The following is a 13,922-nucleotide window of genomic DNA, read 5'->3' on the forward strand; positions in this document are numbered from 1 at the left end:
GTGACTTAATCGTAAGCTTTTAGGTTCAATTTACAGTACATTTGTGTATACCTTTTTAATAGTATAAAGCATCACATATATTAGCAACAATTACCTGAACTGAATTGAATTTAGAAATTTGTCCATAAAGTATGAAATAAATGTGCAGTAAAATGTAATACTTCTTCCTTACCAAAGCATTCTTTTGTTTCTGGTGCACTCACATTCTACTCATATTAAACTTTGGTTGAAATTTCTTAGAAAGTAAGTCTGTTTTTGAAAAAACCTTGGAGACACACACACACACAGATATATATATATATATATATATATATATATATATATATATATGTATATGTATATATATATACACACACACACACACACACACACATACATATATAACACCTCTCAGATCTCAAAATCCATCTCAAGTTCACCTTTCTGTGATGCCTTTCCTAATGCCATTCTGCCTTTCTTCTACTTCCAGAATTGACCCCCTTTGTGTTTCCACAGTACACTGTGCAAATTATTCACTGTTCTTTTTCTTTTCTTTCTTTCTTTTTTTTTTTTTTTAACAAAGAATATTTGCTGTTTGTAGGCAGGGGTTATGCTTATTCATCTTTGTATACTGAGAAATTGGACCTGACTGTCATGAAAAAAAATTCTTTGGTTAAAGAGATGTGGGGGAGAGAGGGGCAAATGGGTGATGGGCACTCAAGAGGGCACTTGTTGGGATGAGCACTGGGTTGCATGTAAGCGATGAACCATAGGAATCTACCCCAAAAACCAAGAGCACAGTTTACACACTGTATGTTAGCCAATTTGACAGTAAATTATATTTTTTTTTTAAAATTTTTTTAACGTTTATTTATTTTTGAGACAGAGAGAGACAGAGCATGAACGGGGGAGGGTCAGAGAGAGAGGGAGACACAGAATCTGAAACAGGCTCCAGGCTCTGAGCAGTCAGCACAGAGCCCGACGCGGGGCTTGAACTCACAGACCGCGAGATCATGACCTGAGCCGAAGTCGGACGCTTAACCGACTGAGCCACCCAGGTGCCCCAGACAGTAAATTATATTAAAAATAAAAATTTTTAATTTATAAAAAGGGATGGGAGAATCTGTTGGGAGACAGCCCATCTCTACTATTAATCTCAACCAATATCTTGGCTATATTAGCAATCAGAACCTAATTTCTCTCTCTACCTTGCATTTGATCAGAAGACGACCATGTAGCCAATACGACTTCTTTGAGGCTGTTGCACTGGGTTTCAAATTTATATTGTCAATCTTCAATTCTTTTCTTTCAAGATCTTTGTGTTTTTGTTTGTTTGTTTGCTTTGTTTTGTTTTTTGAAAGAAGATTTTTGGGAATGGGAAATTGTAGTCCCCTGCACAGTCCACACCAGTAATCTTTAGAAACCTGGCTTCATAAAGGACACCAAGGGTTGCCTGGGTGGCTCAGTGGGTTAAGCCTCTGACTTCGGCTGAGGTCATGATCTCATGGTTCGTGAGTTCAAGCCCTGTGTCAGGCTCTGTGCTGACAGCTCACCCTGGAGCCTGCTTCAGATTCTGTGTCTCCCTCTCTCTGACCCTCCCCTGCTCACGCTCTCTTTCCCTCTCAAAAATAAATAAAACATTAAAAGAAAAAAGAATAACAAGAATAAAAACATGTAAAAAAAATAAGGGAAACCTATATGCATACGGGTTAAGTCATTTGTTTCAAAGGGTGACATCCTTCTTGTGTTTTCTTTTTAATTTTTTTACTTTTTGCCTTTATCTGACAGTTTGTTGATGCTAGGTCAAGCCCTATATTGTATTTTACATTTCTCTTTCTCAAAAAAATTGTCCTTTCCCCCCTCCCCATCTCTGTGCTATGAATAAAGCATGAATTCTAAGGCCTATTTTACTTTGGAAACTTTGTAAAATTTCTGCTTCTTACCAACCATAAATACCACCTACATTTTTCTTTAGTGATTTACACATATCAAACTAAAATGCAATGTTATTGTTTCTTATGTGTTATTTGAAAAAAGAAACTGCCTTTTGATAGTTAACTCAATGAGACTGGTATCGATACAAATAACATCCTAAATATAATTTTTAAAAGTAAATGACCATGTGTTTATTGCCACTGGTTTATTCGTGTTACCTGTTTGTGATGTTCTTCAAAATCATTATAAGAGGAGTCTTAGAAATAAGACTGAACTGCCAGCTGTGTCTTTCAAAGCTTCACAAACTCACCTTTCTATTTCATCTTGTGCTGTTATGTAAAATTTGCCCTAGCATTTTGCTCAGCAAGATGGCAATTATTAACAATATATTTCTCTAAACTGTTGCCGCAAAGCTATTATTCACGCAGGGTTACAACCGAGTTAATTTTGGGAGAGAGCTGTTCAAAGAGGCCCAGAGCTGTGGCGCTTATGAACACCGCCTTTTCTCTTATTTCTAATTAGTGTGAAATGGCTCCAAACAGGAGTCAGCCCCGCGGAAGTCTGCGTAGCACAAAGCCAGGCTCATTAACGGACACAGGGAACAGTTTTGTTTTGCTGAATAAACAACTGCGTCATAAAGCCTTTTCAAAAGGAATACAATCTGATTTAGCACGCTCCTTAAATGTTGAACAGTGTTTATATGCCTCCAAGTCTTTTTTATTAACATTTGAAAGGCCTATTATTATGACTCAGTATAGATGATGATATGTTTGCAATGTTCCCCGAACTAGGACTGTAGACTTTCCTCGCAAGACATTTTCCCTTCTCTTCTTATTTTATAAATGGACTTTTATTTTTTGTTTTGTGTGTTTTGGATGCACGACCGCCCTCCTTAATTTCACCTTAGGCTTTTAAAACAATGCTGCTACCGATAATTACAATATTGGAAGAAAACCCGTGGATCACTTCTACAAAATTTAGTTTCTGTTGTATTACAGATTGCTGTATGCTTCCCATATAAATTCCGAACCTGAGTTTCTAGTAATTTGTATGTACAAGTGTATAAAATGGTTTAAAATTTAGCTCACAACTGGAGAGTTTCCGACATTTGCATTACAGGAGTCAATCGGACAATCACATCTGACCGAGAATGTATCTCAGATTTCTTGTTTGGTATTTACTAGAGAAAAACCCAGAGACCTGACTACATTATTAGACAAATCACACAAATCTTGGTCTTGAATTTGCCCTGCATCACTCAGTAATAATGTGTAAAATTATGCTAAATTTCTGTTTCTTCTTGGGAAACATCAATATGTTCACATTTTCTGCATCCTTTCAAAATGCCTTGCATATTTTAAGTATGTAGAGTGGATGCTCAATAAATGTTTTTTGAGTGAATTTATGAATGGATGTCAGTTATATTGCTCTCCACATGCAAAGTAATACGCAAAGCTAAATTGCTTTAAATGAATGGCTTCAAAATATACTTACGTGAAGTAATACATGTATTATTATATTATGCCTAATGCCTAACCGTGGAGTATCATTCATTGTTGTACTAGTCGATACAAAGACGTTACAGATTCACATCAGAGAATACTTGAAGAGACTATAAAATTATAATCTCTTGTTGCCTTGATGTTGACATTTTCCATTTACATACAGGTAAGAATCACAACATTTCTTTCTAAAAATGTTTTTCACTCTGAAATCAGTGGACAAAATTATTTAACCGGTAAAATGTAACTGCTATGAAGAATAAGACTCACTGAAATGGTGTAGATAAAAGAAGACTGTGCCCAGGAGAATATCAATTTATATGGCCAGGTAAAAATGAGCCTTCAGAAAACAATGAGCAACTTTGATACTTTTTCTGTCTTCTGATTTAACTCCCATGGTCCTAAATTCCAAGACACATTCTTTTTAAAATCTTTGCTAGTATTATCATAACTTGACTGCATATCCACAAAAACCAAAGAGATGTTTCAAAGAGCTAGATAGAAAAAAAGATGGCTATAGGTAAAGTTGTAGATATAGACTATTTTAAGATAGATAGATAGATAGATAGATAGATATGCATGTGTGTTATGATTTGGAATATTGTCTAAAATTAATATGTAGTAATTATTTCCCCTAAGAATCTTAATATAGAGTTTATAATTCCTGTGTTCAGCTGTATTCACCAAAGCAAGAGAATAAACGTTGCTTAAAGAGCACAGCATCAGCAAGAACGTGACCCAAGAGTTTTTCACCTTTCACATTGCAATTTCCCACAGCAAAATCTCCTCCATCCCTGTACCGTCCTGTTTTTCTGCCCCTGAGGTTTCCCAAAGATCTATAAAAGAATTTCTTTTTTTTTTAAATATCTCACATTAAATGTGGGTAAGTCAGTTGATAAAAACAGAAAAATCTACATCAATTAAGAAATTCAATGTAGGTTGAAATTACTAAAGAGAAACAGTGTATTCTTCCTAGGTCTTACATTTTCCTGTAGTTGCCGGACATAAGCATCTTTACTTATTTCAGATAAATAACCCATCTTCTAACCTCACCACCTCTGTCTTAAACAACTTAAACAAGTTGAGTTGAATGTGCAGAGTTAGTTCCTTTACGTTTTGACTCCAGGAAAAAAAAGAAATATATATATATATATATATATATATATATATATATATATATATATATATTAGACCAGGCTAGAAGATCTCTCTCTCTCTCTCTCTCTCTCTCTCTCTCTCTCTCTCTCTTTTAGGTTCCTGCCCCCTGGTGGATTTTTATTATTGCTTCATTACTAGAATCAGTACATAAAGGGGAAAGAAACAAGATCCAGTTTTTATCTAGAGTGTGTTTTGGGAAAGGTGGGAGAGCAAATTAAGAACAAGTCAGAGTTGCACCTAAACCACATAGAAAGAAAACTAAAGTTATTCTTCCTAACTTCTGATTTGGTCTTTCAGCAGTATTTTAAAGCTTCACTCTTGACACTGATGGTTAATGTGTAGGATATTCTTTTTTCATTGACCACACCGATTTTTGTAAGATAGCAATTTACTAAAGCTGAAATTAGACATCAATATGCTATAACCTGGTGGTACTTTGGGGAAAACATGAGAGAACAAATAATTTATTACTTTTTACAGCATTGAGGTACATTGGGAGTTCAGTTTCTAGTAATGCAAAAGTGTTAATTTATTTAAATCCCACATTAAAAGGGCAATCCTGGGTGAAAGTCAAGCACTACATATCTTTAACATTGTCACAGTGGAGGGGTCATAGATGAAAGAGACGCAACGAGAATTCACCACCTAATGCTCCTTCCTGTACCATAGGATTCCCTTACCTGTAGTTAGCCTAATTAAACTGGATAGGGGACTGTTCTTAATTGGTTCCCTGCTCTATTAAGTAATGCAGATTTTTTTTCCTAGTTGTATAAGGTATCTTTCCTCTTTGGTCATACTCTGTATACCTGGAAATTATGCATTTCTATCCTTCCATGCTTTTCCTGATTCACTTCTTTTGAAATTATACATATTTTCATTAATTATTTATCATATTAAATAAAGCCACAGTGTCCCATAATTTAGGTGGCATTTATCTAAGTGAAGGACATTGTTTAGATTATTGATTTCCAGATTGTTTTATTGTCAGTTTTTTAAACTGACAATGGTGCTAAGAAAGTTTTAATATTTATTGAGTGTCTGCTTTGAGCCATGTAGTATGCTGAGCATTTTCACACCCACATCCCCAGTTGGTCAACCCACTATTTCTGGTAGTGAAAAATATGATCTCTATTTTATCCCTGAGATAAGACATACAGTATTGGAAATAGAGTATTTCAATTTGGGAGTATAAAACTCCACAAAATCCAGTTATATCACGTTGTTTAAATATAACACATCATCAAACTATTTTTCTCACAATGGACACGCCAAGGATCCAGCCTAAACCACAAAACAGTTACTGATGAAAACAGCAAACATTTCAGATCAATAATTTGTCACTGTTTTATCAACTTAAAAATATCACGTACTTTCACTCTTTCCTTTCATACATGTTGTTGTTTTGGATTTTTGTTGTTTTCATTAGAAACTGGTTGTTTGGTTTTATTGATTTTATATTTCTTTGTTTTGCTTTTGTGTCTTTGTTGACTTTTGGTAGCCCTGAGATTCTTTATGCTCTGGTCTATAACCAAATATGCTAGTCATTTGACTTTAAGTGTTTTCCTTCCCTCCCTTCTTCAATTTCTCCTTCCCTCCTTACCCCCTCCCTCCTTTCCTTCGTTCCATCCTTCCTTCCTTCCTTCCCTCCTTTCTTCCTTCCTATTCCTGGAAAACCTAAAGTGATGACCCCATCCAATCCCCTGCTTCAGGTGCTGAGCTGGCTTTTATCAGGACTGAGATTAGAACCCTAATCTTCTGATTTGGGGGCAAGTGCTCAATTTACCTAAGCTATTTTGTTTTGTATTTGTTTGCTTTGGTTTGCTTATTGCAAATGTTTGATTGTTCTGCTTTATTTATTTTCCACAGCGCAGATTACTTTTTAAAAATCAATTTACATAGTGCTGGCAGTTTATGTACATCATAAACCATCCTTTCATATAAATCCATGTGTCCTAGCTTCTCAGACTTCAAAGCTATTACTATATTTTACTATCATTATGTAGCTTGAGAAATTTTGAGAGGCAACTCTATGTGTTACATACTCAACATAAAGCAAGTGATGTTCAAGAATTTCTCTCTTACCTTTACAGAATGGTGGATATTTGTTTTCAGTGGTAAGGTCTTTTGTTCTCAAATGCTATGATATTTTGTCTTCACGGTACATTCTCATTTTGGCTACAAAACAAGTGGAAATTTCAGATTGTAGCAATAGAATTCTGTCTGCTAATATTTAAAAGATTGACATCATATTTGCATGAATCATTGTCCTCTTTGGTATTTATTCTATAAGTCAAAATACATACGTGGTGGGATACATAATATTATTGCTTGGCTTAAGTCATTATGATGCTAGTGTAAGAGTATTGCAGGAGAAAAATGAAAATTCATGACTCATCTTTTTCCATATTTCTTCACTAACTTAAAAAAGGTAGCAAAGATAACTTCAGAGGAATTTTCCAGGATATTGATACTATATATTATTATAAATGGCTGCCACTACAAATAGAAAAGCAATACTTTGATTGGTACTTGAGCAAAAACATACCATCAAATCTTGTCCTATTGTAAAATTAATAATTACAAATTTGGAAATGTTGGCAAACAAAACTAATTTGCCTGTGTTGTACTTTATTGGGAAAAATTGTATTTTTAAAATTTTATTCCATGGCTTCAAATTTAAAGTCATCAGCCAAATATTCTATCACTTACAAAACATGTCCAAAACATCTTTGATAATCAAAAGGCTCAATATAGTTGTTACTTATCAAGATCTATTGGCTTTAAATATGTGATAGTCTATATAAATTGAATATTCACAAAAGCCCATTTCAGTAAGTTATTTGTATTTCAGTTCATTGCCACATTACCACGGTTTATTATTATCATTATTTATAATTATGAACCAAAACTCCATTGACCTACGTCCATGTCTTTTTCAAGGTATTGTTGTTTTTAAAGTACAGAGCTTCATTTCCCTAAAAATAGTCACATAAATAATTAGAAGTGGAGCTAGCATTTTACTCTCTGCAGTCTGACCCCTTAACCATTACACATGCTATTTATTCAAGCTCCGTAAACTGATTGCCCGTTATACTCCATATTTCCTTTTGGCTTACCTCTCGAGCAACAAGTATACTTTGGATACAAGTTTTCATCACAAACAAGAACCTGTTTATCTTCGAAACACTATTTGTCTTAAAGATCTAGGTGCCAATTCAGAAACATGACTGAATTGTTTTAGGCTACTGGGTTGGTTATGGTTAGGAAGCTACCTTCATGTATTTCTGAGTTTACACTGAAAAATAACATCTTACTTTTCGATTGCCAAAAGAAGGAAATAAGGCAAAACTTCCAAAAACCAATTAATGAACAAATATTAAGAATAATTGGACATTACTTCACAATGTGATATAAAAAGTATTATAATAATTGCAACCACTATTTAAGTACTTTCCATGGGCTGGGCACTGTATTAAGTGTCATATCAATTTTCCATATGGACTTCCTAGAACTCTGAGAGATAAATGTATAGCTATACAGTTTCCATAAGGAGAAACTGTGGTTTGGAACATAGGTAGTGCTATGGTCTGAATATTTGTGTTCCCTCAAATTCATATGTTGATATTTTAATGTCCAATGTGATGTTATTAGAAGGTGGGACCTTTGGGAGATGATTAGATTATACAGGTGGAGCCCTCATAAATGGGATAAATGTAAAAAAGACCCCACAGAGCTCCCTAGCCCCTTTCACCATGTAAAGACACAGAAATAAGGTTCTGGCTATGAACCAGGAAGAGGGCGGGCCCTCACTGAAATGCTAGTGTCTGGATTGAGGACCTCCCAGTCTTCAGAACTGACAAATTTCCATTGTTTACAAGCTAACCAGTCTGTAGTTTTTTGTTATACTATGTACTATACAGAGTAAACTAAGACATGTAGCTCTTCTAGTGTCTATTACCTAGTAAGTTACTTACTGTAATGGGATTTAAACGAGTCCATAGGTTTCAGAGCTGATTTGATTAAAAACTATGCTCTCCTTACAGAAAGGGATAGAAGTATCATTTACTGTGACAGAATATACATGTGTATATGTATTTAATGGATTACTTACTACTATTACTTTAAAAACTATTTTGTAGATGACAAACTGATACATGAAAAAATTAAATAACATGCTCAATCTAATCTATGTAGCTCTATAAAAAGAAAATTGAAAGTTATGGTCCCTACCAATCCAAGAATGTTCCTCCATTAAAATCTACCAAGTTCTTTAAACATTAATTCAGTACTTTTTATATGCCAAGAACTGTGTTGAACAAATCCTTTAAGATCTTTTAATGAGGGATATTTTTTCCATTATTTGATGGAGCCTTGGTTTTCTAGAGAGTTGTCAAATTCTCACAAAATTCTATAATTTTACCTTGGCATTTATAGTGATCAAAAGAGAAGTGCTTGTTTGATCAAGTATTTTGTAAGTAAAATATGGATAAGAGTCACTGGTTTTCAATAAAATATAATAAATAATTTGTTCAAAAAATAAATGACCAAAAATCACTAAAAGTAAATTGCAAAGTTGGATCAAATGAAGCATGTGCCTCATTTTCAGAATGCCATATTCCTTTCTCCCTCTAATAAAGATAACACAAGGAATGCATAGTGGAATCAAATACAGATTTTAAAATAAAAACCAATGAGTGAATTAACAAAAGAAAGAAAGAAAGAAAGAAAGAAAGAAAGAAAGAAAGAAAAAAGAAAGGAAGGAAGGAAGGAAGGAAAGAAGAAAGAACAAAACCTTGGCTTTATTAGGACAGCTTGCTTATGATGAGTATAGGTTTCAATAAATATTCAAAAAAAATTCTACTTCAGTGTAAACACAAATTTGATTCTAGATAAACTTGGTGTCAAATCAACTCAAAATCAAGAACTAAATAAAGGAAAAATTGATGTCATTTTATATAGTTATCCAAATGGTTATTTTCCAATTATAATTTATTCAGTCTTAAATGCCTTAACACCCTATGCTGATAGGGAAAACTTTTTGATAATGTGTTGTTTGCTTACTTACTTGTTTTTGACCTGGGCAAGACTCTAAGGCCTTTGCATAGAATCTTAATTAAAGCTAATTTTCCATTATGCTCAGGAAAAGCAACAACAACAACAACAACAACAAAACAACAAAAGGAGGAAGAATACCTAACTTCTGAGTTATAAATTATTAAGTATAGCTGTGTCTTCAGAGAAATAAAAATTTGAAGAAACTCCAGGCTGTTCACCCTGATCAGTATTTCTAGAGTTTATCTTTTTCACCCCGAGTCTTAGTGGGTCTGGTCAACCAGCAGTCCATCTGATTTCATTTCTTGTTGCCTAGAGGGTTTCTTGGACTGAGGTTATTCTAGATCAGTAGGATGGTATTATAGCAAGTATGTTCGGATGAAACAGATCAAGATGATTTCCCATCAATGTACTTTGTGGATGTTACCAGGAGAAAAAAAATGAGTCAATTGCATACCATAACCTAACTTTACAACGCAAGTGTCATGTATTAGAGAAGAGTGGATATGACTAATCGCTTATGGCACAGGAAAAGTTATTGTAAGGTATTTGGAAGAAAATGAAATAGATTATTGTTACATATCTTGCTCAAAGGTAAGCACATGTTTATTTTCTTATTTAAAAAAATGTCAAAGTAAAATTTGACAAAACATTATTACAAAAAGTGGCATATCTTCTGAAGAGATGTTTCTAATAGGAATGTGGCACATTAAATCACTCTATATACTTAGTCTCTGGTGTCTTTTACCTTTCTCTCTCTCGAGAACTCTTTTCTTCCCCCTTTTCCACTGTATTTCTTTAATTTACAATATTGCTGTGTGTGCAGTCCTCAAGAAATGTGAAATGGAGCAAGAGGCTGTAACAGGGGAGGGAAGAAATCTAACAGCTAAACAGGTGCACACAGAAAATAAATAAAAAATGAGAAATCAGGCCCCATGGGTGCTATAAAAGGTGCATTTGCTGAATAACTAATTTGGTAGCCCTTGTGCCCTATGAATTATTGTTCTGATTTACCCAATCACACTGTCTAACAAACTCAAATTGCTTAACACTCTAATTATTCTGTTTGCAACATGAGAAGAGAGCAATTTCTAACTGGCCAATTATTAAAAGAAAAAACTGATTCTGTTTTTCTTTCTTTTGTTTTAGTTTCCCACTGTAATGTAGGACATGATCATACTTAAAGAAAACCTGGGTCATGTTGTATCGTTTAATGGTGTCACATAATTAAATGCAATGTGGTGATTGCTTAAATGTTAACCAGTTGTTTTCATATAATAACAATCAGCATCGTATTCTTCTCTTTATTTATCTACTAAAGATTTATTGACCACCTACTACACATACCCCTACCTACTGTCACTGTGCCAATTCGTATTGGGATTCCAGCCATTTAAAAATTTTTATAATATTTTAGACCAGTCACTCAAAACACATGAACCTTTTGTAATTAAAGCAAGTTCAATTTAATAACATATAATTTTACTTCATGGTTAGTACTTGTCAAGTTCTATGCTAAGTACATTCTGTCTTTTAATCATTATAAAACCCCATTTGTTATGTACTGATATCTCCACTTTAGAGATGATGAAATGGAAATTCAGCTGAGTAACTTGCCTGAGGTCACCCCACACTGCTAATTGGTGCATTCAAACTCTGATAGCCATAGTTAGGAGAACAATTCGTTAACCACTATTATGTACTATCTGGATGCCAAGTTCACTAAAGTTGTTTTTATATATAAACAAAGAATAGAACTTACACATAAGGTTTTTTAATTTGCATTTTACCTAATATCCGACTGCCTGGTTTTTGCTTTTTCTTTTTAATTTTCTTTTTTTTTCTTCTTCTTTTTAATTTTCAAGAGGAAAGGGGTACAAAAATAATTTTTACAAAATATTTCCTTTATATATGACATTACTACTTTTCTGTGGCTTTCGTATTAAAATAATTGCTGTAGATAACAAAACTCAAAAACTCAAAACCTAATGAACTACATATTAAATACATTTCATGGTATTTATTTATTTAATTATATTGACTTATGTTTATTTGCTTTCCTTGAAATGATTTAGCCTCATCTTTTTACCTCCCCTCTTCTTATTGCCTTATTTCTTTACTTTTCCTCCCCATTCCTACAAGGGTGTTTCCTCCACTTTTCTTCTATCTTAATCATCTCGCAAAACTTTATCTTACAATGAACCTCGCTGTCCCCTTTCTCAGAGCTCACGGGGAACAACTTATGGTTGCCTAATGGAGTCTCAAAACAGGCTTATTAATTTCGCCATGAATTCCTTTTTTACTCATTAATTTTTTTTACACATTTATTTTTGAGAGACAGAGAGAGACAGAGCACAAGCAGGGGAGGGGTAGGAAGAAAGGGAGACACAGAGTCCCAAGCAGGCTCCAGGCTCTGAGCTGTCAGCACAGAGAGGCCAACACAGGGCTCGAACCCACAAACCGAACCGTGATATCATGACCTGACGTGAAGTCAGATGCTTAACAGACTGATCCATCCAGGTGCCCCTCACCATGAATTCCTAATCATCAGTCTCAAATGATGCTCAAATTACCATTAATTCTACCACTGTGTTTCTGGTCAACTCATATTTACACCTTCCCCAAGAATTTCAAATTACCTCTATTTTCTTAAGACCTTTGGCTGCTCCCTCTCTTGATTCATACTCACTCTGGGCCAAACCCTATGATATGCCATTTAATTTTCAAAAAAACACCTTGAAACACTTACACCCATATGTTTCAAAGGCCTCTCACCTTCAAATGCTGAAATCCAAGCAGGTCATTAGCCAGTCTTTTCCTCTTTTGGTGTTCTTTTTTTTTTTTTTTTTTTTTTTTTTAATTTTTTTAATGTTTTATTTTATTTTTGAGAAAGAGACAAAGAGCGAGGGAGCAAGTGAGAGTGAACATGAGTGGGGGAGGGACAGAGCGGGGGACAGAATTGAAGCAGGCTACAGGATCTGTGCTGTCAGCACAGAGCTGGACATGGGGCTTGAACCCAGGAACCGTGAGAAAATGATCTGAGCCAAAGTCAGACGCTTAACCGGACTGAGCCAGGTGCCTCTCTTTTGGTGTTTTTTTTGTTTGTTTTTTTGTTTTTTTTGTTTTTTTTTTTATATATATATATTTGTTTGAAGTGAGTACTTTTTTGTTTATATATATATATTTGTTTGAAGTGAGTACTTCTGGCCCCTGTAGTAAGCTTCTTAGGGTAGGGACCAATGTGAGTCTTTATACTCATGTATTTCCCTGTGTTTGGAACAGTAGCTAGCACAAACACAATCAATATATATCTTAACCTACCAACTAAATGAATGAAAGTTTTTCACCTGACATCTACATTTAGTTTTGAAAAAAAATACAATATTCTTTCTAAAGGAATTAATCACATTTTTGTATGTTTATTTATAATTTATAGTTTTGATGCATAATGAAAGATGTTTAACCTTTAACAGACTATCTATGAAAGTAATTGTGAAAGTGATGGCATTTGGAAGTTGTCCTTTCTGTGAAAAAACATGGCTCCGATTGTGAACAATTTAAATTTTTTTTTTTTCAACGTTTATTTATTTTGGGGACAGAGAGAGACAGAGCATGAACGGGGGAGGGGCAGAGAGAGAGGGAGACACAGAATCGGAAACAGGCTCCAGGCTCTGAGCCATCAGCCCAGAGCCTGACGCGGGGCTCGAACTCACGGACCGCGAGATCGTGACCTGGCTGAAGTCAGACGCTTAACTGACTGCGCCACCCAGGCGCCCCGATTGTGAACAATTTAGAAAAATTGTTTAATTTTTTACGATCAAAGGGAAGAAACTGTTTGAAGGCACATGAAAATACCTGCAAAAAAGTTGTTCTAAATGCAGGCTTTTAATAAAGACCTATGCTCTGACATGCAGCGAAGATAGGAGAAGCATCTTAGTATTAAAAGTTGGAAATATAATAAAATTGAATTGAACAGCTAATAGCGAAAAATAAAATGGCAGAAACTGACAGAGACCAATGCAAAATCTGTTTTAGTTTAAAAAAAAGTAATTAATCAGGTTGATTTTACTTTTAATCTGATTAACTCTTCTTTATTAAACTGCATAAGCAATATCCCAAGTTAAAATTAGAATATTAATTTGAATAGGAGAAAGAAAGCATAAGGGAAGAAATCCTGCTAAACCTAATGCCTACCAGAGATTTGTTTTGTTGAATAAGACTGATTCCCTAATTCACATATTTTGCAGATTGAGTTTTCTTAATTCTGCCTTGGTTTTCAGATTCAGTATTCTAAGA

This window comes from Leopardus geoffroyi, chromosome D4, assembly GCF_018350155.1.
Source record: "Leopardus geoffroyi isolate Oge1 chromosome D4, O.geoffroyi_Oge1_pat1.0, whole genome shotgun sequence".
Classification (NCBI taxonomy): domain Eukaryota; kingdom Metazoa; phylum Chordata; class Mammalia; order Carnivora; family Felidae; genus Leopardus; species Leopardus geoffroyi.